Source organism: Stegodyphus dumicola, chromosome 2 (assembly GCF_044657685.1).
Source record: "Stegodyphus dumicola isolate Sdum_Otavi_A_Nest chromosome 2, ASM4465768v1".
NCBI lineage: Eukaryota > Metazoa > Arthropoda > Arachnida > Araneae > Eresidae > Stegodyphus > Stegodyphus dumicola.
The window spans coordinates 216,216,409-216,235,575 of NC_140769.1; positions in this window are offsets into that span (position 1 = coordinate 216,216,409).

The following is a 19,167-nucleotide window of genomic DNA, read 5'->3' on the forward strand; positions in this document are numbered from 1 at the left end:
CCTAGAACTTTTGCCACCTGGACAGTGAATTTTCTGCTTTTCTTGATATGCAAACAAATAACTACAAAATATGTCAAAACAACATGTGTCTGTGTGCACATGTAAGAGAGAGAGATTGTGTATTTTCTTTCTGGGAGTATCAACTTGGCACTTATGCCTGTCTTGGGAAAATTGTTTAACGGATGTTGTCCTGTAATCAAAAAAAAAAAATTCTGAAAACAGTATTTTATATTGGATTTATGTATGAATTATGTAACTTATATTAATTTTATTTCTAATTTAGAGGTTTTTTTTTTTTTTTTTTTTTTTTTTTTCTTTCATCATTTTTGCTAATAACTATTGAAATTTGAAGTTAAAATCAAAATGATTTGATAGCAAACTTTTTAACACAGGGTGGTTCTAGAAACACACGACCTTAAAATCTTCAAATATGAGTGCTAATTTGTTATTGTTTAATTATTTATATTTGAACAGACACAGCATGCTGTATTTTTTGTCATTCCTTATTACATTTGAAAATGTGTTGTTAAAAATATACAACTGATATTCTTATGATATCTTAGTTGTTAAAGCGTATGTGTATGTCTGCGGCTGTACTTTATTCTTGTGTGAAAAACTTATGCGAGACATTGAGAAATTACATTAATTATATTTAAAAGATTGTATACAGCAGGGTTTCTTAAACTGGGGGGGGGGGGATCGCATGACCTGTAGCATGGAGGTAGGAAGTAAGATGGAGTATCCCTAAACAGTAATTCAGAAAGCTTTCTGAATTAGTATTTGTTCGGCGTGTTATTGTGTCTTAATTATAGAAGCCCCAAACAGGCTTATTTTTTGCTTTCTTTTTTGCACGTGGTGTGGCCGCCATTTTGTGATTGCATGAGTTTCGGTAAGTACTTTTTTGCAATTTTCAAGTTATGTTTATATTTTGTATATTTGGATATTGTGATTTGCTTGTCTGATTTCATGCATTTTGCTTACAAACGTTTTGTTTTCTATTAATTTCAGTGAGGGATTTTTCTGCTGTTTTGTGTGTGCTTTATTATTGTTTAGTTAATTTAGCTTGATTTTCTGTATTGTTTATCATGCCTTCATCCGTTAATCGTTTCACTAAATTACGCCTGAAACGGCAAAAATTCCTGAATCATCTTGACTTTTTACTTAAATGTAAATGTAAAAAATTGATCCCAAATTTTATTCAAATCAAATCTAATCAAAAACCTTCGAGTCCGCGTTTCAAGAATTCTGTTAAATTGCAAGCTTGCCTTACTTCGGTCCGTCATAAGGGATACACGTCAACAATTGTCCAAAATTGAACGTGAACTCTATAAGCTTCATCTGGAACTCGCTAAATCATATCCAAAATTCACTGCCCTTGAACAAAAGTCTTGGTCTAGAACGGAGAATGCAGTTAACTGTCATAAAAACACCCTTGCAGTTAAATTCGAAAAACTTCTTTTACAATCTTCCAGTTCAAGTAGTTTAAAAAATCTTCCCATTGTAAACATCAAGCCAATAGTTAATATTTCTAATGTTAGTCTTTCAGAAGAACAAGAGAGAATTCTAAAATATAATTTTAACTTCTCACAAACCTGTAAACCCTCGATTCCAAAGATTTTGGCTCCTATCGAAAAAGCTTTCAAGTTCAGTAAAGTTTCAGATTCACAGAAAGAAATGATTAGGCATCTTATCGCTCATAATGTGAAATTCAATAATAAACCTTTGAAACCAAATCTAACTGCGAGAGAAAGAGCTACATTGCGTGAAATTCATTCTAACCCGGATATTATTATTTCAAAGGCCGACAAAGGTGGCCAGATAGTCGTCATGGATAGGAACACTTACATCGATGGTGTCACTAAACTCTTAAACGAAGGACCATATAATCCGATCCCTAAAGATCCTTCACCTTCGGACTTGTCAAAAATAAAAACTGCGATCAAATCTTCGCAAATCATTTCAGGCAACTTAAAACATTCACTTATCCCATCTGTTGCGAATTGTGCCAGATTATATGCTCTTCCCAAAATTCATAAAAGTGGTATTCCTTTCCGCCCTATTGTATCAAATTTAGGTACTGCCTCGTATCCATTAGCTAAATATTTAGTTTCTAGATTTTCAACTCTTAGACAATAACATTTACACCATAAAAAATTCAATAGAGTTTGTAAAAAAAGTTAAAAACATTTCTCCTAGTAATTTACTCATGGTTTCTTTTGATGTAAAATCATTATTCACCAATGTCCCAGTGGAAGGTGCATTAAGATGTCTAGAAACCAGACTTCGCGAATTTCATTTCTCTTGCATCGAAATTGATGAGCTAATTTCTCTCACTCAACTCTGTTTGAAACAAACACATTTTGTTTTCCAAAATAAATATTACAAGCAAACTGAGGGATTAGCCATGGGAAGCTCCCTCAGTCCCATCCTGGCTGATATCTACATGCATTATTATGAATCAAAATTGTTTGAAACTTTAAACTTCCCGGCATGGTTCCGCTACGTAGACGATACTTTTACTCTGTTTGAAGGTAATAAAGATGATTTAAATAAAGTTCTTTCAACAATGAATTCTATTGATCCTGCTATTCAGTTCACTTTTGAACTTGAGACTTGCAATTCTCTTCCGTTTCTCGACATTCTGGTCACACGTAACACATCCAACTTCAGTACTACGGTTTACCGTAAACCTTCATCGGTTTGCCTTCCACCACACTTTAAATCATGTCATCCGACTAAACAAAAGTTAGCTTCATTTTATTCCTATGTTTTCCGTGCTCTTCAAGTTTGCTCCTCCAAACTAGCCCTTGATGAAGAACTAAATTATTTAAAAGCAATAGCTATTGACAGGGGCTTTCCACCCAACATTATTAATCAAGCAGTTAAAAAATTCTCATCTCAACACACTTAAAGGCACACTCTTGTTTTAGGAGATTATAAAAATTCTGTTGTCATTCCCTTCTTTCCATCAATTAGCTATAAAGTTGCACATATTTTTCAGAATAACTTTCGGGTTGTTTATTCTCCCATCAATAAAATTCCGAGTTCCATACTCAAGGACCCCATTCCGGATATGAATTCCTGGGGTATTTATAGGATTCCTTGCCAGTGTGGTTTAATTTACATTGGCCAAACTAAGAGAGCCTTAAAATTTCGCGTCAAGGAACATGAGGCATATGTTAGAAAAAAGGAAACACAGAAGTCTTCTGTTGCTCAACATTGTTGGTCCGAAAACCACACTTTCAGTTTTTCTGCTGCCAAAATTATTCAAAAAACATCTTCCATTGGAGAACTGGATTTTCTAGAGGCATTTCACATTCATAAAAATCTTTCTGTTCTAGTTAACGATCCTAATTCCAATCCAAATTTGCCTTCGGCTTTTAAAGAAATTATGTTTTAGTTCTGGTTTCACCAACAGATGGCGCCACTTGCTTATTCTTGTCCAGGCTTTCTTATCTTATCTAATCATTATTTCCTATCTGGTTCATTTGCGGTTTTGCAGCTGAAGATGGTGGTTCGGTAAAACCATCGAAACTAGTCCTGTGAAAATTTGGTAAATATAACGCTGGTTTTTGTTGTTTGACTTCTGAATTAGTATTTGTTCGGCGTGTTATTGTGTCTTAATCCCTAAACAGGTTTCTCCTGTACCCTGCTCTGAAGCACTGGCGATCCCTACGTGGTGACTAAAACATTGGGTCATTTACCATTAAGTTCAATGGGTTTTGATGCGATCGGATGTAAATATTTTGTAATTATGTCGTAAATATACATATAAATGTATATATATTTTCTTTTTCTACAACACTTCAGAGTCCTAAGTATATGAAAACAACATATTTTTAAACAACATTTCATTCTGAACGAAATTAAATGCTTTACTTTTCACAGAATAGTTTTCTCAGAATGGTCTAATTTGAATGAAATATTTTCGCAAGTTTTCGTTAATTACATTAGAAAAAAAATTTAAGGTAATTCGATTTGATTCGGTTAAGGTACAAAAATTAAGATAAAAGTTTATTGTATTATTAATATTAAAATTATGCATTATTTCTTTTCTATTTATAGAGCTTCTTCCTAAAATACTTTCTTAAATATGACATGATTTTTTGGCTTCTGAGGCATCTTTTAAATCGAAAAATATAAGTCAATTTATAATTAATGCTCTATTCGGTTCATTTAAATTAGAGAATTATTAGAAATTAACGAAATACTTTAAATAATACTTAACTTTCTCTGAACATTTCTGAAAGGGAATAAAATAAGGATTTCATTTTTAAGTAACCCAAATAAGTAAAACGTATAAGCCCAAAGTGATTATTTTTCAGATATATAAAATTAAAACGATGAGTTAAAAATGAGCAACAGTAAAGCCTCTCCTCTAAAAAATTTTAAAAGGTACATGTTACAATAATATATGGATGTGAAAAAAATTTATTTTATTTAAAACATTTCAGCGTTTGAAACATAAAATAAAAGTAACGAATAATCTATCAAGGGTATCGAAAGACGTATACAATTTTAAAGGTACCGTAAGGTGTTTTTCATTCTTTAAGCATAACATTTTTGTTAAAATCTATATTTTTATATTTCAACAGCTTAGAATTTTATAAAACAAATTCATAATCAAATTCGCTGTTAGTTATCGAAAAATAACCAAGATGTGATTTTTGCGTAAATGTCACTCTAAACTATAAAAATTGCTATTATCCATCACACTATGAATGTTCCTTTCATGCGAAAGTGTCCCTTTTTCGATTGTATGAAACTGTCATGTGTCGAAATACTATCAGAACACTGTCAAGCGAGCTTCTGAATGTAAAGAAAGAACACCCCATCTGGTGACCGAAGCTTCGAAGCAGTGCTTCACTTCTAGTGCTTGTTGGCCACTCTTTCCTTTCTTACCTCCATGACCTGCAGCAGGGGTCACCAAAAATTTTAGCAGTTTTGATATTTCTTTAACTTATTATAATAATTTTACAATTAACAAGTATTTTTATACAGTATATCTGAAAATAGATAAGACAATACAGACAAAGAAAAAAACAAAAAAAGTTTCGACGCTGCATTCTTTTTATAATATAAACGTTCATTTTCCTTGCTTTACACGTAATGCAGTCATTTGGTCTGTTACTTATTTAAAATTTTCATATTGTTCTATGTCTTAAAATTAGAAATTAAAGTTTATGGCCTAAAATTGCAATAGTATATTACAGAGCAAGTGAAAAAAACTGACAGTTTCACTCATGCGTTTGTCGGATTTGCGCAATACTTATGGGATCCCTCAAAATTTTTGTAAATGTTATGGGGTCCTGGGGGGTCACAAAAAAATCTCAGTGAAAAAAGGGAGTCGTGACTGAAAAAAGTTTAAGAAATCCTGGTATGCAGTAAGGTTCTGCAAATTAATTGTTAAGTTTTCTTAAGATAAATCTTAATATATAAGACACTATTAGAAGCAGAAATTGTTTTAATGTTTTCACAGAAATAAAACATAAAATTTGATCTTTCTAAACTCTTAAAATACCCATGCATAAGATTCTTTGTGTAAACAAAATTCTTTCTGCTTATTAGGTAGTAAGCTGCTAGAATGTTAATTATAGCATAGTTTCTTATATGGTTGTTTTTCCTTTTAGATTTCTTTAAAGTGTACTGTATTACAAGCCTTGCTGAATGCAGCTTTCAAGCCATAGGCATCCCTTTAACGAACAATAAACAGCAGTTTTATTTTTGACATATAATTGCATTTTTAAACAAAAATTCAGCAACACTCTTCTTTATCAATCAGTAGTTTAATTTCTTAAATTATGATTGATTTCAAACTCCCTGTCATGCACTAATTACCACAGTAACAAAATGGCAAATTCCATCTCAGCAAGTTACTAACATGGCTGTACTGCTGAGCAGGTAGTGGAGATTGGCATAGAAAAAAGAACAGCTGTGAAGACCATTTAAAAAGCAATGCACTCAAAAAAAAAAAAAAAAAATCATCGCCCCCCCCCCATTTCAATCAGTTTCTCATGACATTTCTTTGATATAGCCAACTTGTTTCTCAATAGTTGTGATGCAGTATCTCTGAATAATAGTATTCCGTGTTCTAACTGAATAAAAGTTCTACTTTTATTTTATCTTTAGGTGGCAATCATTGAAGAAACCACTTTCAAAGAGAAAAAATACTGTCCGTTCAAAGACTTTCAGTTTTAGAAAAAATCTGATTTCTGATGGATTCACGTGTAGATTTCTTTTTGGTGACTGAAGTAAAACTTCTCATTAGTACTTAGTTAACAGATCTGTCACAACCTTCTCATGCAGAGGTTTCCATTAGTATTAAAAATGATTTCCCATTCTTAAATAAATTGTTGTTTTTGTACAGTGGTGATTGCAGCATTTTACTTACAGTAATATGTTGCAGTCACCACTTTTTCCACATAGAATTTTGTATGTTACTCAATAATCTTCTTTTTAGCTGCCGTACCAAAAAAAAAAAAAAAAAAAAAAAGTTCATTGACCTACAGGGCGATGACAGCATGGAGCAGGAATCGAACTCAGTCCGCAGGATTTACTCTCGTCAAAAAAAGCACTGCACATATTCCCCCAATTGTTCTCTCAGATTTTACAGCCAACTGGGATACGTTAAAAGGGAAAATCGAAAGTTTAGGAGTAAAAAAAGTTAAAGGCAATCTCACAGGAGATACATTCAACATCAAAGTTTGGGATAAAGATGACTATCGCACAATCACGACGTTTCTGGCCAAACGAGGTGTGCATTTCCACACATTCAAAATTAATTCCGAAAAACCAATCAAAATAGTAATTAAGAAGCTGCCTAGAAACTCAAACATGGAAATAATTTACAAAGAACTCACGGAATTCCCATAGAAAAGATAGGTCAGCTCGAAAGATTCTGAGAAGGAGAAATTGTTAAACTACCTATATTCTTAGTCGAGGTCAAAAGAAACAAAAAGGGTAAACAAATCTACCAAATAAAGCAACTTCGTGGATTAGACGTCATAGTCCGTGCTTACAAATCCAGACCTGGTCCTGTGCAATGCCACAGGTGCCAGAGATACGGACACACTCGAGATAGTATATGTCATTACAAACCTAGGTGTCTTAAATGAGCCGAACCGCAAGAAACTTACACCTGTTAGAAGAACAAGGACGAACAACCAGCGCTCTGTGCTCTGTGTGGCGATTGCCATCCGAGCAACTCGAAGGAATGTAAATACCATCCAGATAACCTACACAAAAGAGTCTTCAATAAGAGCAATCAAAACGAGAAAAAGCAGGAACAGCAACAATTTCAATTAAATAAAGATTTTCTTAACCTTCCTGGAGCTACGGAAAACTAAAATACTAAAAATCAACCGAGCTGGGAAACCCAAAAGGAAAACAAAAATAAACAAGAAAGCGAAACTAAAGAAGTTTCATTTTTTGAGTGGATAAAAATCAGAAGTCCTAAAAGCGAAAGAATTCTTTACAGAATTTAAAAGAGCAAAAAACATCATGGGTAAACTCGAGGTCGGAATGGCCGCAATTGAATATTTCACTTCTTTAGACTATGACTTTTAGACCTCATAGCAATATAAACGCGATGATTTCAGCTACCAATAGCTTTTTAAAAATTTCTTATTTCAATGCGAACGGTGTCATAAAACAATATCAAGAAATTAAAGATTACCTCAAAAAATACAACATTAATGTAATTTGATGATAGGTGAAACTCACCTTAAAGCTTGCGATAAATTTAAAAATCAACGGCTATAATGTTATAAGGAAAGACAGAAGCCGAAGTACACTCATGTCCATAAATTAAGGATAATGCAAAATCAGGCAAAGGAAGAGTTAGAAGCAAAACAAATTTGACTTATTTGTAAAGCTTATTTATTAAACAAAAGGTAAAGAGCAAAAAAAGATACTATATGTTTGATATTATTAAAAAAATTAGCGATTTTTTTCTCCCTGGAGCAAATTACAAAAAATACCTATTTACAAAAAAGCAATATTACATGGTTCGTATGATTGTTAATACATTGTATGTCTCCCAGACGATGCAATACAGTCCGTACAACGCCTAGGCATGCTGAGTATCAAATTATCGATCTGATCTTGGGAGATATTACACCACTCAAAAAGCAATGCTCTCCGAAGTTCCGGTAGACATGTAGGAGGAGGTTGACGGGCTGCAACTCGTCGGCCAAGCATGTCCCACACGTGCTCTACTGGATTCAAGTCAGGTGAGAATGCTGGCCAGTCCATACGGGTGATATCCTCCGATTGAAGGCATTCGCTTATGATGTTTGCATGGTGAGGACGGGCATTGTTATCCATAAACACAAATTGTGCGCCCATGGCGCCCCGAAACAAACGTACATGTTGTTCCAGAATAACGTCCCGATAGATTTGGCTTGTCATGGTTCCAATTTGAACATGCAGGTCAGTTCTGAAACCCAGAATAATTCCACCCCAATTGAGCACTCCTGCACCACCGTAACGGTGGCGTTCAATGATGTCTTCTTGGTGGTAACAGGTACCTGGAGCTCTCCATATGAAAGTCCGGCGAGAATCAGACTGCAAGCTAAACCTGGACTCGTCGGAAAACATCACACAAGCCCACTGTTGCGGTGTCCACAATGCATGCTCTCTACTCCAGGCTAACCGAAGGCGACAGTGAGTTGCAATAAGTGGAACGCATCTGACAGATCTACGAGCATATAGACCAATCTGCCCTAAGCGTCTGTACACGGTCTGCCTTGAAATTGTCGTACTAGTGGCTGAAGAGAGCTAACGAGACAGGTCTGAGGCTGTGCTCCGCCTGTTTCTTTTGGCAGTAACTGCCAAATACCGGTCCTCATTCGGCGTTGTAACTCTGGGGCGACCTGCGCTGTAACGTCTACTCACATCACCATCATCTTGGAATCGTTGCCAAAGCCTGGAGATGACACTCTGGGAAATTCCAAGTTCATCTGATACTTCCAGTTCGGTACGCCCACATTCCAGACTGCCGATAATTCTACCACGTAAAAAATCATCCAAATGCGTCCTTTGTGTCATAACTATTCGGTTATTGCACTGAAATGCTTATAAAGCGCCTGCGAACAATTTTACTTCTTTGCCTGTATTCCTTATATATCACTCTCTTATACTCTCGTCATTGTGACGTACCATCGGTGTCATCTGGTTACTTCCTGAAATTTGCATATGATTCTTGAAGATGTGTGTAGTGATTTTAAAGGTGATATTTTTATTTTAGAGTTAGATTTTCGCGTGACTCCGAATTATCCTTAATTTATGGACATGAGTGTAGATGGGGTGGTGCTGCAGTTATCATTAAAAATCACTTAAAACATACTGAATATGATCTTCCTCACAAGAGTCTGCTCCAATTTATTTCAGCTATCATTTATACTGCTTTAAATGAAGCCTACCTATTTATGTCTAATTACAATCCTCTTAATAATCTGATGACTAATAATGACCTGGATATCTTAACCTCCACCAACTTCCCGACTATGCATATTCCCGTCACAATGCATGATATTTTTGTTAGTCAAATTGCGGTTTGCGACGCTACTGATGGGTGCAGACCAGGAAAGTGTAACTTCTTGTGTAGTTCGTTGAATTTAATTACTTCTGTACTTTAAAAGAAGACTCAACTAATGAGTATATCTCAAGAATTCAAAACTTTTATTATTACAATTTTAAACAGTTCACATGACATTCAGCTAGCACAGTAACACGTGCATCACAACAACGGAATCGCATAGCATGAGCGCCATTAAAGTTATTTTAAATATACATCACATCCCTCCTCCAGTTTATAAACAATAATAAAAATACCAAATAATATCAATACAAGTATATTTACAATATGACATACAATAACAAAAAAGTTACATAAAAATGATATATGCAATACGTTACATTATTTTATTCCATGACAAAGTCTCTATATCTTGAAGGTTGTCTAATCAACCGTCCACTTCTTGTTATTGTACTATTGGATAGATTATTCTGTTGATTTCCTATATTAACAGGCACAGAAACAATTTCAGGGCTTCCATTTGAATTTTCCTCTTTATCTAATACTATATCATCATAATCATTATTAACTTTGTAAAGTGATTTTGAAAATTTTATATGGCGTCTGTTTCTTCGCAATATTTCCCCATTTGAATTTCTTACAATATATGATCTAGGAGCTTTATGTTTTGAAATTATTTCACCGTTATCCCATTGCCCAGGTCTAAAGTTGAACAAGGTTATACTATCTCCAGGTTTTAACTCAGGCAGTTTCTGTGCGGTTCTATCATAATAATATTTTTGCTTAGCCTGAAGTGCACGAAATTTAGAATAAGGCTTGTTTATCTTAGTATTTAACAATTTATTACTGATAGGTAATTTTGTCCTTAATCTTCTATTAAGTAACAGTTGTGCAGGAGACAAATTTATTCCACTAATTGGGGTATTTCGATATTCCATTAAGCCTACACTTATATCTTGCACTTTTCTCGTGATATTTTTCACTATTCCTACAGCTTTTTCAGCCAACCCATTACTTTGTCGATATCTAGGGCTACTAAATTTAAGTTCGAAATCCCAATCTTCAGCAAATTTCTTAAATAAGTAGCTATTACAGGGATTATTGTCGCAAACGACTTCATTTGCAATACCATACCTGGCAAAGATGCATTTTAACTTTATCATAATTTCATTTGCTATCTTATCTTTTATGCTAGAAACCTCAATCCATTTAGAGTAATAATCGATAACTACTAAGTAATTTTGATTACCAAATTGCAAGATATCAAGGGCAATTTTTTCGAATGGTTTAGTTGGAATTTCATGTTGCATTAGAGGTTCTTTTTGATTTCTATTTCTGAATTTTTCACATATTTCACATTTGGAAACAAGCTGCTCAATGTCATTTGTCATACCTGGCCAGTAAAAAATTTCACGGTCTCTACTTTTACATTTCTCAATTCCAAAGTGCGCTTCATGAATTAATTGCAACATATCTTTTCTCAAACCATAAGGTACAACTAATTTTTCATTAATAAATAACAAGTCGTCATTAATATAAAGATCATTTTTAACTTTAAAGTATGTTTTTACACTACTATCTACTTTTTTGTAACATTTAGGCCAACCCTCTTTAATATATTTCATAACTATTTGCAAATCTGGATCTGATTCAGTTTCTTTTCTAAATTGCACCACTCTTCTTTCACTCATAGGCAAATATTTTGAAATAATGTGAACAACATTTAGCATTTCAGGATCATCACTAATAGTTTCATTCACAGGATATGCTCGTGACAAAGTGTCAGCAAAAAGCATTTGATTACCTGGAACATAATTTATCTCAAAATCATACTTTAGTAATTTTAAGATCATCCTTTGCATTCTAGACGAGATTTTATGCAATGGTTTCTTAACAATTGCCATTAACAGTTTATGATCACTTTGCACTGTGACTTTCCAAAAGCTGGACAATCCCGATATTTGTGCTTTCTTCCGCACTTCTTGCAGTCATATTCTAGTGCTGATTGCTTCTGCTGCGACGATAATTTCGGTGGCACTGACTGTTTTGATTGAGGCTGCTGTTTTCTATATTTCTTCACGCTGTTCACAGTCGATGGATCATCTTTCATGTTCCGGAGTTGCTCTTTGCTTGTTTCAGCGGCACGGACTATTTCTATAGCTTTTTCTAATCCTAGGTTAGATTCTCGAAGCAAACGTTCGGTCAGACTCCTATCCCGAATGCCTAGTACAATACGGTCGCGAATCAATCCATTTTCTTGTTCGGCAAACTCACAAGTTGACGCTAAAGTCTTTAACTGAGTGACATAAGATTCAATTGTTTGTCCTTCTTGCTGGCTACACGAAAAGAATTTGTAACGTTCATATACGACATTCTGCCGTGGTGAACAATAATTTTCAAAAGACTTCAAGACCTCTTCGTATTTCTCTTTATTCTCAGGTGGCTTAAATCGAAACGTGTTAAAAATTTCGAGTCCTTCACTACCGAGTAAATTCAAAAGGATTGCAATTTTAGTCTTATCTGGCTTGGCATCTTTTTCCGTTGCAAGTAAATAGTTTTCTAGCTCTTGCTTCCATTTTTCTCCATTTTTTTTTAACATTTCCGACGAAGAATGTTAGCGGAGCAGGTGGTCTGAAATCCATTTTGCTCCTGACACCATGTAACTTCTTGTGTAGTTCGTTGAATTTAATTACTTCTGTACTTTAAAAGAAGACTCAACTAATGTGTATATCTCAAGAATTCAAAACTTTTATTCTTACAATTTTAAACAGTTCACATGACATTCAGCTAGCACAGTAACACGTGCATCACAACAACAGAATTGCATAGCATGAGCGCCATTAAAGTTATTTTAAATATACATCACAGGATGTAGACAGAATCGGAGCTAGGGATCAGAGCAATCGATCTTAGACCGAGAAAACGAAGCTATGATGTCAGTTCCTTATCCATGTGCAAGTGATTTTCGAACAGATTAAAGGAATTATTATGCTTTACAATATTCGTTTCTTTAATTATTTAACACTAAGTATGTTGTCGAATTTAAAACACCATAATGACTGGAATCAGAAAAGAGTTTTGCAACAATTTTCTTTCCCTTTGTCATTAATCCAAGAAAAAGATCCGGAAGTCTCAAATGTCATCGTCACAAAGAAGCCTTTCATTAGCCCCCAGGGTACTAAAAATTATACTTAGAACGGACAAAGAGGGAACGCTTGTTTATAGGAAACTCTTGGAACTACAACCAGACATCCGTTAATTATTTATATTGTTTAAGGTGAATGTAAGCAAAAGGATGTATCAAGACTAGGTCGTCCTTATTTGTGTGACCGACTGTAAAAATCTTTGAAGCTGGGAAAAGATTAAAGTTGTTCGGCCAATATTCTACAGAAGGCAGCAGGGGGGACCTTAAAGAGTGATATAAGAATCAGAGAAATTGTTTCGCTAACTTGTTAGTGCCCAAGCGATTGGCAGAAGCAACTTGACGACCTGTGCTGTCTGGTGTCGTATCCAGGTGGTGCGCCGCTCCCTTGGAGGGTAATAGTGGAGGTTGAACCTCCACGAGGTGCTCAAAGGCGGAGTGGACCTGTAATGTGATTAAGTTCCACGAGGCAGGGAAGCCCTAATTGTTGTTGAAGTTAAAAAAAAAAAAAAAAAAAAAATGATTTCAGGCTTGTCTTGAACAGAACAGCATACAATAGAGTATTTTCAAATTTACGGGAAAGTACGACTTATGTGAAAATTGATAAACATTGGCTGTCTAATGTGAAAAGTGAATTACGGTTTAATATGTTATGTTCATAGCTTGTGTATTTTGATTATCTAACTAAATAAAGAATGATCCGTTCTTGCAAACTTCTGCTGGAATAACTGCTAGAATATCTATCCCATTTCAGATGAACAGAAAGCAAGTGTTGTATTCTTATTCAACAATTACAATACTCTTGCATAATACTTACAAGGAATGAGTTAGGTTATTTAACTAAAGTGCTGTCAATTTTATTTCTTATTTACATGAAGGATGTATCACACAATGCTGTGTAGGCTGGTGACAATAGCGATGATGACTCAAAATGCATCTTTGCATTCAGGTATACACTCTTTATAAGAATATAACCATGCACTGGAGTCCTAGCTTCAGCAGATACATTTTGTTGTGCTATGCAATCTCTGTAGGTCCTAAATTCTGGGTGTGGCCTCAGTTATCCAATGTTCCAACAAAATCAAATATTGTAACGTTATTTTAGACCAGACTTTCTTAAACTGTAGATCGCAACCCCCATCTACAGCAGGGGGTCGCAAAAAATTTCAGTAGTTTTGGTATTTCTTAAACTTAATAGAATAATTTTACAATTACCCAATATTTTTACACAATGTATCTGAAAATAGATAAAGATAAGACCATACAGACAAAGAAAAAAACAAAAATGTTTCAACGCATTCTGTTTATAATATAAACGTTCACTTTACTTGCTTTGCACGTGACGCTGTCATTTCGTCTGTTAATTAATTAAAATTTTCCCATTGTTCTATGTCTTAAAATGATAAATTAAAGATATGACCTAAGACTGCAATACTATCTTACAATACAAGTGAAAAAATTGACAGTTTCACTCGCACGCGTGTCAGATTTTCGCAATGCTTATGGGGTCCCACAAAATTTTCATAAATATTTTGGGGTCGTGAAAAAAAATCTATGATAAAAAAGGCTCACGACTGAAAAAACGTTTAAGAAGCTCTGTTTTAGACCAATCAGTTTCCTGACGCCAACCCAATTTTTTGCCTGTTTTGTTTCTCAGCCGAATTATGTTTCTATGGGAATTTTTCTATATTTTTACTGTTTCAGCTGAATGGAAAAACACGCTAAAATGTTTCAAATGACTATTAGGGAAAGAGAATCAAATACCCCACATTATTATTATCTCTATTTATCTCCTGTTTTGATTCTGAGTTATGTTTTTTGATAGAATTTTTCCATATTACATATTTCAGTTCAACAAAAAATTAACTTTTAAAATATTGAGGAAAAGCATGTACTAATATGTTTCAAAATGAAAATGTGGGATAAATAAATTTATAAATTAGTTTTTTCTAGGAGTGTAGGAGTTCTTATATATAGTATATAAAGAAATTTGGGTACTTACGTATTAACGCAACCAGGCCAAAATTCGCATAAATTGCGAAATTTGGCGACCCTACTTACGGCAACCCTACGTGTTATACGTAGTTTTGTAAAAAGAGCATGTGGCAAAGCACACGAGGGCTATCTGCCTAAAGGGAGGGATGCCTTCGTGGAGGACTTTCTAAGGTAAACTGGCTCGTATACACGTTATACATGGGGAAAACCACGAAAACGCCGATGCGGCCAGCCCGTTCGCGAGATTCGAACCTCGGACCGAACTACCAATGATCAGCGTCTTTACCGCTCGGCCGCTGGTGGGCTATTTAATTAAGGAATGACCATCTAAGTTTAGAAACAGCGTACCGTAACAGCAATTCAATTATTGGCGCCGTATCTTTCATGTTACTCCCGATTGGCAAGCTACATGATTTATAATGAGTATTCAGGTTTTGCTAGTAACTTCCCTTGGAAATCGCGCTTAAACTAGGTTAGTTGGTTATTTGAACATAGAAAGAACATGGGAGCTATTTGATTAAGATGCTTTCATAGAGAACCTTTGTAAAGAGAACCTAGAAAACTACGAAAACCAACCATGCAAGCCTGGGTTAGACTTCGCAACAAACAATTAGTATTTAACAATCTTCAAATGTTAGGCAACTGGTGAGGCTCCAATTAAATCTCCAATTTTATATTTTATTTGTAAATATTTAAAATATTGTTGTATTCTTAGACACAAAAAGCAGAATTTAAGTTTTGCTAACTTGTTAGTAAACTACCAAGCCGTAGTGCAAATGAATATTCCATTTCTTTTGCAATAATTGTATTCACTTAATATTCTTGGAATATGAGCTAAAGAAGGAAAGTTCTCGGAAGATTAAAGAAATGTTTAAATCCAGTGATATTACGTTTGTCTTACAAGCTTAGGATCAAAACGATTCTGCAATTGCCCGAGTAGTTGACTTGTAAATGGCTGTGAATTAAGCAGATGACTTTTAATCTTACGTTTTCAGTCAGAAAACGTATTCCAAATGTTTTGTATTGCATGACAATGCATCTTTTCATTATTCAATAACCAATCGGAGAACCGCTTGTGCTCCGAAAATAAGTATGTGTACTCAATTGTCCGGCATGTTCTTCAAATTTGTCTTCTTATGATTTTTTCCTCCCCAAAACTAAAGGCCTCTCAAAGGAAAGTTTTTTGACATTGAAGAGACAAAAGGAGTATGACAACTACTTTTAGAGGCATGTCAAAAACAGATCTCTACAAGCCTTTTCTTCCATTACATGTTGTGCATTCAAACAAATAGTTGCATCAGCGTAAATTCTATAATCTATTTTTTGTTACACTCTTTATTAACATACAGTGAATATATACTAAACCTTTTACTTCAGCTTCAGTAATTCGGAATTTTTGACGGAATTCTTGTCGGAACTAGGACTTGGAAGATAAGTCAAATTGAATATTTCGATAATTCAATAAATTCATGGTCGAAGTTTCAATATTTTATTTTCGGAGGGAGGGGAAATTTTTTCAGTTTTGGTCTAATATCCTAAGTATATTTGCTTCGATTCTTTATTTTTTCCATAAAAGCGAAAATCTTACGCATGGTATACATATAACGCATAGCTTCAAATTAAAATTTAATAATATACAGGGTGGTTATAATTAAAATTTCACTTTGAAACGGTCATAAAAGGAAAACTACTGGATCAAATGTTATCAAACTTTGTAACCGTGTAAAGGATGTCATGGGAATTTATTTTCCGCGAAAAAAAGAAAGTTGGAAACCTCACCACCAGGGAAAAATGGCGCTGTATTCAATATTGTTAAACGAAATATGGGTCGGAATCTAACTTAACCTTTTGTTACACGGGTTTAATATGTTGTATACCCTTAAGAAACTTTGAAGTAGGCAAATTACCATTTAAAGGCGTTAAATTCGATAAAAGTCGAGTGCGCCATCCGTGTAAGTGAGAAATTCGTCCGTGAAAACCACGAATTAGCGATTAGAAAATGTGAGATCGCAAATCACTCGCACAAGTGCGTACAATCTGGAAATCGTTTTCTTACAGATCGCTAATTAGTAATTTTTGAAGTCTGAATTCGGCACTAAAACATGAAGATACTGATTCAAAACGCTTTTAATCGATTTGGGCCAAAGAAATCTCTCATGTTATCTATCTAGTTCCATTGCATTCTCCTACTGCATTCGATTGCATAGCAGTCATACCACACCGTTTAGTGTTGAATGACAGCTAGTATTATAACTGAACCATTTTTTTCTGAAGAGCAGTCGACAGCTGGACCACTGTGATTGCAGCTCACTTAGAGTCAATGTTAAAATGTTTCGTGATACATGAACTGCAGTAACGTGGCGTTTTATGTACTACGAATTTTATGCAGGGCTGGCCTCCACCTCACGTGTGTCGCACAGTTACTTAGGCAACATTTCACGAATGAAAGTCTTATAAACCAACACTTCCTCTCTTCCCACCAGACCTCAACCTCTGTGACTCTTGGCTATGGGGTTATCTCAAAAGCACTGTTTATGGTGATAATCTAAACAATTTGGCAGAAATGAAAAATGTGATACACTGACATGTCCGTAACATTCCTCCTGATATGCTAAGAGCTGCTGTCGAGTAACAGGATTTAACTTATTTTCGGAAAATGCTGGACGCTACATTGAACCTGCTTTGTAACACGTTTCGGAAAATATTAAACGCAGTTTAAACAGATGTTTTCGTGTCTTATTTCATTTAACAATATTGTGTACAGCGCCATTTTTCCCCTGGTGGTGAGTTTTTGAACTCTTTTTTTTCCGCGGAAAATAAATTCCCATAACCTCCTTTACACGATTCCCAAGTTTGATAACATTTGGTACGGTAGTTTTCCTTTTATGACCATTTTAAATTGGAACTTTAATTATAACCACTATGTAAATTAAACTTTAAAAGTTTGACAGTTTGATTCAAGTCCCAGCTTTAAAAATATATATATATAAATATAATCTTCTTAGAAAAAATGTTTTAAGAAGCTAATTTTTCCCTCGCGTTATAGATTGTATAAAAAAAAAAACATGATCTTTAATATGATTTAGATTGTTTCAGCCGATATAAGAATCGGGTTACTCGGAGGGGAAGAATAAACACTGCTGGACTGTTTTATTTCTTTGTCATTTAGCAAAATCTTTTAATTAAAATATTTATCCTTTGGACTTTGCTCTATACTTTGTTTATAGTTAAAATGTCTAGAAAATGAAAAGCTGTCTTCAGCTGAAACACAGTTGATGCAATTGATATTTTAAAAAATTGACAAGAATGCAAAATTTATGAAAATCTAGCAATCGAAAAATCTTAATTTTCTTGTGTGAGCACTTAAAATAACTGTAGAAGGAAAGAAGAAAATTAGGGAGAAAAGCAAGCAAAAATTTGCAGGGAAAATTTGGCTCTTAGACATGCCAAGATGTTTCAAAAAGTTGGACGCTTTTGAATATACTTTCAGGTTACTTCAAAGAATTTAGGCGTTCAAAGAGAAAACACTTGGGCGTGTACACCAGCAAATACCATCAATTGAGCTTGTATTATCAGAAAAGACAAAAACGATATCATTGCAGATTAAAGTGAAGAGCGACTGGTTTTAGACTATATGGTTGTATAAATTTAAATTACGTTATAGAACATCATATCGTACCATAAATGGAGAATCCCATGATTTTCTCAGTCGAATTATTTGAAGATTCAGGAGTTTATCCAGTATTGTATGTGAATGTGACCTAAAGGCGTTTTTTTGTTCCTCCTGATGAAACAGCGGCCGAGCGGTAAAGTCGCTGAACTCTGGTAGTTCGGTCCGAGGTTCAAATCCTGCAAACGGGCTGGCTGCATGGGCGTTTTCGTGGTTTTCTCCATGTGTAACGTGTATGCGAGCCAGTTTTCCTTAGAAAGTCCTCCACGAAAGCATCCCTCCCCTTAGGCAGATAGCCCTAGTGTGCTTTGTCATAATGAAATAAACCAAAACCTCTTGATGAAACCAGTCTTTTCTTTCATCTCATACCTTCAAAATGTTTAGCCTCTAAAGACTGATAAAGGCTCTGACCAAATATTGATGAAATGGATTGAATTGGATTATTAAGTTACGTCAAAGCAGGGTTATCTGCCTAAAAGGAAGGATGCCTTTGTGAAGAACTTTCAAAGGAAAACCAGCTGGCATACACGGTACACATGAGAAAATCCACGAAAACACCCATGCAACCAGCCCGTTTACCGGGATTCGAACCCCGGAGTGAACTACCAGTGTTCAGCGACTTTATGAAATGGAACTCCGCCGTTTGTGGGCCTTTATGAAATGGAAGGCGATAACTTTATTTAAAATGATTGTCAGAAATATCAAGATATTTCGAAAAGTTGGATGCTTTTTAATATACTTGCGGAATGCCTGAAGAAAAAGAGCAAGAATAAAGTAGAATGCCTGAAGAAAAAGAGAAGAAAAAATAAATTTTTAGGTAAA